We start from the raw sequence: 7,255 nt of genomic DNA, 5'->3' as shown, positions 1-7,255 counted from the left end.
CCTGCTAACATGTCCGCTCGAGCGCGCTTATCCTGGCTCGACGTCGAGAAAACCTCCTCTTCTTGTGTGTTTGTTTTCCTTCCGGTGATGGCGTAGCCTGATCAGCATTCTGATCCATGACAGGTTTGATGGGGGCAGGAGGATGTGTATGTGGTATGCTCTGTTTCTGAGCTATTATGAGCTGTAATTAATGATCGTCAAAGCGTTAGATATTGATATTGTCTTTACTTTTTTCCTTGACTGGCAGATGGACCGGCGGAGGATATTTATTTTCACACAATCTTAATCTTTACTTGGACTATATTTTCAACTTGGTATGAAAACATGATTGTTGTCTTGGCAGATGGACCGTCGGAGTCGTCTGCATCGTGAAAGCTCGGGCCGGCCGCGGACCGGCGAGCGACCCCCAGAACTTGTATGCAAAGGTGAGCTGAATGCATGTGCAGCCCTGCAGGTCAATTCAATGTGGCCGTCTCAGTGGACTGGTTCAGACTTTTGTTTTGTCCAATGCAGAGAAGAAGGGAGAAGATCAACGACAAGCTTCGGGTTTTGCAGAAGCTGGTGCCCAACGGAACCAAAGTGGGTCCATACTCTTTTTCCTACTCTATGTATGAAGCAAACTCCTTTTCAAAAAAGAAAAATCTAGGAAGCAAACTGAGCTATAGATTGAGCTAGTTATTGGCATTAATACTTTCTGACTGCTGTAAAATTTTTTCATAGGTGGATCTCAGCACTATGCTCGAGGAGGCAGTCCTCTACGTTAAGTTTTTGCAGCTACGGATCAAAGTAAGCCCAAATGACATGGTTGCATTAGGCCTTTTATCCCCTAGGAACTCTGTGTGTGATCGTGATGTGTCTTAGAAGAAATTTTGTTCATAATTTCATGGTGATGAACTCTGCAATAATTTGCTGCTGCAATACCTAGTTTTCTATAGATTGGGTCTTATTTAAACTGAACATGAGAATTCTACTGTGTTATAATATCCTCGCACTACCGTACTAGTATTAGAATTATGCTGACTGAATAATATTTCGAATAGAACATGAGTTACGCTGCATTATTTGGTCAATTGTACCTTGAAAAGCTTTTAACACCCGGTGGTGATCCAAGGCACCTCCCCCACCACCCCCGGCATAGAGTTCGACGATCCACCCCCCCGGCGGCATTGCAGGCGGCGGCTACCGCCCTCGGCACCAAGGCGGCGCGCGCGGCGCATACGGAGGTCGACTCCACCGTCCAGTCCACCAAGGAGGTCGTCGGTGGCCACCTCTCCCCTACCCCCACCGACGACCTACCAATAGTCTCGCGGTGAGAGGACGCCGACGCGGGCGACCGCGACGGGGACACGGCCAGTTCCTCCGTTCCTCATGTTTCTCCGCCGGCGGCCTCGCGCTCCGGCCCCTCGTTCCCTCCCCCGCCTCTCACGCGCGTCCGTGTCCTGTGTCGTCATGCCCGCCCACCCCGCCCGATCCCGAGGTACGAGCTCCAGCGATTAGCTAGGCCCTCGCCGCCGCCCACGAATCTCGGGCGTGCCGCCTAGATCTGCCCCCGGTAGACCTCACTCAGACGAGCGGCGGTAGCTCTGGCCGCGTGCCTCGCTTTCTTCCAGTGCCTCGCTTTCTTCCAGTACTTTGTTGCTTGTTGGCTCCAAACATTTATCAAGTGCAGGTTGACCGTCTTCATCCAGTCATGTCAAGGACAATAGCCTTGTCCAGAAGGTTGCCACTTTGGCAGTTACATCATTTAGCACGCTTGAACTGTTAATTTGCCATAGAGAGGTTAAATCGCCGATGTTGTACTTTCTTACTTGGTGCGCAATTAATTAGTAGCAGCAGCAAATCAGGGGGGAAAGAAAGAAAGAAACGCTTGCTTGCTAGCTTCCTCCTGTTGCTTTTGGTGACTATCTGCTCCAGGATTTACTATTACTAGTACAGTACTGATTAATGAATGAATTCATGAACGAGTCTTGCTGACTGTGAACTGGAACTAGCAGCTCCGAGGAGGGAGGCCGCCATGGCCATGTTGCTGCTGCTAGTGCCAAACCGAATCTGGTTCTTACTAGGGTCTCCCGGCCGATTTTTAACGCCGTGTAAACCAGAAAAGATGGAAGCCGCCTTTGCTTTCCGGACTTTAATGCCCGCTTACAGACAGTAGAGCTGTGTGTGCCGTGGCCCTGGGAATTGTATCCCCTCCCTAAAACCCTCTTCAAAGGCTTCTTTTCCTTTGTGCTCTCCTCTTGGTGCTGCTTAGTGGGCTAAAAGCAGACGACACTGACTTTCGGGGTGACATGAATTCAGTTTTGTGAAAACTTTTGAGTATCATTATTGCAGTTTGTAACTTTGTACATAGCTATCGGTTTATTACTACTACTACTACCATTCTGTAATCATGTGAAGCATGTACATGGAATTTTGTTGGTCATCCAATCATTTCGGCGACTTATTTTTTACGTGGTACACTATTACATTTTCCTTTATTTCTGCAATTGTTTTTTGATGTTGTTATCCTATAGTTGCTCTTGATTACGTACCATTCTAAATTTTCTCTTTGTAGGAGCTTCAGAAGGGTTGCTCACCAACGAACTAGAAGATTATTTTGTCCTGGGCACTCACATGATTAAGGAAGAAATTGCTTATTCCTGGATGTGCTATGCAGATCAAAGGTGAGCTCATCTTATTTTCTTTCTTCAATCTTAGCCGAAGATTTATCTCCGGTTTCCTTGCATTTGTCATGCTGGTTTTTTGTGTAGATGTGCCAGCTAGCTTAGAATCTGTATCATCATCTTTGTCTTTGAGTAGAACTGAACTGGGGATTTGCTTTTTGCATCTTAACTGTGTATCCTTTAAGGATAAGCTTTCTGATCCGCTCTTCACATTGGATAACTATTGTTTCCTGATTTGTGCAAATAGTTCAGTTACGACAGTAATAAAAGATTTTCTAATAATCTGCATTATACTATGCAAAAGATTGTCTAATAAAAGATTTGTGCAAATAGTTCAGTTACGACAGTAATAAAAGATTGTATAATAATCTGCATTATACTGTGCAAAGATTGTCTAATAAAAGATTTGTGCAAATAGTTCAGTTACGACAGTAATAAAAGATTGTATAATAATCTGCGTTATATTGTGCAAAGATTGTCTAATAAAAGATTTGTGCAAATAGTTCAGTTACAACAGTAATATCTCACTAATACCAGTCGATATGCTAATTTTTTTTATGCAACAGATTATACAATGGCTCAAGTGAATCTGGCACTAGCTTAATGTCTTAACTAAGAATTTGTCCATCCCAATATCGGAGGCTAGAAATGCCCCTTTTGTGATGCATATTATATGCTGACATGTGAATCAAACTTAGATATTTTACGTGTTGCCATTAAGCACTAATTAAAGTCCTATGCCAATTTATTTCTTGGAGAAGGTCCGACCAAGGATCACACCATAAAACTAGAATATGAGCATATAATGTCTTAACTAATTAAAGTCCTATGCCAATTTATGCCAAGTAACACATATATTCTCTCAAATTTGTAACGGACCAAAAAGTTTTGTTCCTGAAATTTCCGTTAGCTTACGGTTTATCCATACATGTTCGGGAAAAGAAAAACTAATTACTCTTAGCCCATTATATTTTCTTATTTCTTTCAGTACATCTCACATGAAACTAGGAAAATTTATCTCACGTGCAGTTTTTGTTCGTATGTAGACGAGCTCTCCAATGGTAGAATTTGGGAGTGCAAATATCCTTGGTTCCAGCCGATGCTGCTTCCCCTAAGTCTCAAGCGTTGGGGAGGTATGTACGTGGTTGCTATTGGTAGATTGAATGAAATACTGGAGGTTGGAACTTAATTGATTAAGTATGTGTTTTGCACTCAAGATTAATTGTTGTTTCAGATTCGTGGAAAATATGTACCAGTTTGAGAGTTTGGATTTCATAAATACTCCTTCTGCCTAGAATTAGTTGACTCATATTTGTCTAGATATATGTTTTAGTGTTACATACATCCGTATATATACAAGTGTAAGACAATTAATTCCATTTTTGGAAAATGAGGGAGTATTTGTATAAAAAATGTATTGGACGAACTAATACAAATTATATTTTAAAATTTATTTACATTATATATATACTTAATAACAAATTAAACAAATGCATGAACTTATCATGAATTCTATTTTTTTTAATGTTTTGGATTTAGCCTTTGCATTTGGCACATGTAGAATGAAATATAAATGTTTTGGGGTGGGGGTGGAGGGTAAATAAATTTATCTCATATTTAAAATGAAATAAAAATGTTTTTCAAAACAGGTTAATTTAATGTATCATGTTTAAAGTAAGAACTCTCAACTTTTTATTTGTACATGTGTATATGTAAAATATCCTCAGAAGGTATTTTATTAATATATTATGTAAACTAGTAGACCGTGCGTATGCACGGGGTTGATGACTAGTCTTAGATAGTTTGAAGTTTAATTTTGAGTTTCTATGACCTGTTTAAGTTGGACTAATTATGCTCGAGAATTTATAACTTCGGATTTTTAACATCATCTTCAGGATGAACACAAATCTTTTTATTTCTAATATTTTTTATATTTGTTTCCTTTTGATTGATTCATGTGTAGTGTAATGTTCTTGTAGGTTGACAAGTTGTGGCATCTCGAGCATGTCTCATAGGAGAGTGGAATGAAGTCCATTGTACTGTTGGTACAGTAGCAGATGTGTCATTGTTTTATTGTGCAATTCTTTCTGTTCTTGCTATATTCCTGTGTAAGGAAATGTATTCAAGAGATGAGTTATTGTGTTATGTAAACCTGAGAGATGTATTATGTGATGTTATATGATGGATGATTTTAATTTGACTTGGAGTTTTCTTGATTTGAATATGAAAAGTGTTGGATTTAATACTGGACAAATAATTGGGTTGAAAAGGCCCAACAAATAAAAATAAAGCCAAATTTTGAAACAAAAAGTTGCTGAATTCAAAAATGAAAAAGAGCCAAAACTGAAAGTGGACCAAATGTATTAGGGCACTAAAAGGCCAGGGCCTAAAACAAATTCGAAAAAAATACTAAAGTGGCTGTAAATAGGCTAAGACCCAAAAAGAAGGCCAATAAGAAAAAGCCCAAAAAAATAAAACCAGCCCATATGATCAATTGAAATGGGTTGGGCTGATTTCAGCCATGACGTTCTGATTTCGTCGTAATTTTGCCACGTAGGACTGCCATGTAGGACTGGGTTTGATTGGCAACGACAATTTAGGATCGTCGTAAAGGTTACGACAATCCAGGAATCGTCGTAAAAATTACGACGATTTTGATCAAAACATCGCTGCTGTTCATTTGTGACGCTCCGTTTTCGACGCTTGGTTTTTCGTCGTGAGATCGTCGTAAATTAAAAACCGTGACGATGTAGCGACGAAAAAATAGCGTTGTGTATTAGCATATTCCTTGTAGTGGACGGGCACGTGTAGCATAGAGCTCCATACGAAGGGCACGAGCATCTCTGTCTCTATTCTTTAACATCTCAGCGGTGGACTGCAACAGCGGATCCTCCATAAAGGAATCAAAGTAGACCCCACTGAGGTATCCTTCTTCTCCTGGCTAAGAGGCAGGAACATAGCAGAATTTTGAATTCTGCAGCAGTGCATGTCTGGCTCTCATGATGGTCAACAGTGAATAGGCAGCATCTTGTACCGCCATGTCAACATTAACCCCCAATCCATAAGACCAATGGATCAGCTCCTCGGCTCCATGGTAATCTAGAAATACCCTAACAGTGCACACGTACTGACTCTGGTTAAAATCCCAGTACTGCCCCTCCACTGTATACTCTGGGTACCAACGGTAACCGGTGATACGTCTCCGTCGTATCAACTTTTCCGAACTCTTTTGCCCTTGTTTTGGACTCTAATTTGAATGATTTGAATGGAACTAACCCGGACTAACGTTGTTTTCAGCAAAATTGCCATGGTGTTGTTTTTGCGCAGAAATAGAATTTCTCGGAATGACCTAAAAATTTACGGAGAATTTTTCTGGAATGTATGAAAAATACTGGCGCAAGAATCAGCGGAGGATGTGGAGCGTGGAGCCCACAAGCCCACCAGGCGCGACCCCCCTGGCCGCGCCTGGCAGGCTTGTGGAGCCCACGACGCTCCACCGCCTCCAAATCCAGCTCTATTTAGTCTGTCTCGCCCGGAAAAAAGTCAAGGAGAAGAGTTCATCGCGTTTTACGATACGGAGGCGCCGCCACCTCCTGTTCTTCATCTGGAGGGCAGATCTAGAGTCCGTTCTGTGTTCCGGAGAGGGGAAATCGTTGCCATCATCATCATCAACCTTACTTCATCGCCAATTCCATGATGCTCTTCACCGTTCGTGAGTAATCTCATCGTAGGCTTGCTGGACGGTGATTGGTTGGATGAGATCTATCATGTAATCGAGTTAGTTTTGATGGGGATTGATCCCTAGTATCCACTATGTTCTGAGATTGATGTTGCTACTACTTTGCCATGCTTAATGCTTGTCACTAGGGCCCGAGTGCTATGATTTCAGATCTGAACCTATTATGTTGTCGCCAATATATGTGTGTTCTTGATCCTATCTTGCAAGTTGTAGTCACCTACTATGTGTTATGACCCGGCAACCCCGGAGTGACAATAGCCGGAACCACTCCCGGAGATGACCATAGTATGAGGAGTTCATGTATTCACCAAGTGTTAATGCGTTGGTCTGGTTCTTTATTAAAAGGAGAACCTTAATATCTCGTAGTTTCCATTAGGACCCCGCTGCCACGGGAGGGATGGACAATAGATGTCATGCAAGTTCTTTTCCCTAAGCACGCATGACTACATACGGAATACATGCCTACATTAGATTGACGAACTGGAGCTAGTTGCTTATCTCTCCGTGTTATAAATGTTGCATGATGAATCACATCTGGCATAATCATCCATCACCGATCCAATGCCTACGAGTTTTTCCTACTGGTCCTTGCTACGTTACTTTGCTGCTACTACTGTTGCTATTGCTGTTGTTACTCTGTTGCTACTGTTGTTACTCTACTGCTACTGGTTACCGTTGCTACTGCTACTATCACCCTACTTTGCAACTTATACTTTGCTGCAGATACTAAATCTTTCAGGTGTGGTTTAATTGACAACTCAACTGCTAATACTTGAGAATATTCTTTCGCTTCCCCTTGAGTGTTATCAATAAATTTGGGTTGAATACTCTACCCTCGAAAACTGTTGCGATC

At 41.7% G+C, this 7,255-nt stretch overlaps 1 long non-coding RNA gene across 1 annotated transcript; it reads left to right on the top strand.

Moving 5' to 3' along the window:
- Positions 1-241: 241 nt before the first annotated feature.
- Positions 242-3,780, top strand: LOC123411308. Its single transcript, XR_006613234.1, has 4 exons — positions 242-425; positions 514-579; positions 721-786; positions 3,710-3,780. It is a non-coding gene; the product is annotated as an uncharacterized LOC123411308 (long non-coding RNA).
- Positions 3,781-7,255: the final 3,475 nt, after the last annotated feature.

Source organism: Hordeum vulgare, chromosome 7H (genome assembly GCF_904849725.1).
Source record: "Hordeum vulgare subsp. vulgare chromosome 7H, MorexV3_pseudomolecules_assembly, whole genome shotgun sequence".
Classification (NCBI taxonomy): Eukaryota; Viridiplantae; Streptophyta; class Magnoliopsida; order Poales; family Poaceae; genus Hordeum; species Hordeum vulgare.
Note: the sequence above shows the minus strand (reverse complement) of the source record. Positions and strands in the feature narration are given on the sequence as shown.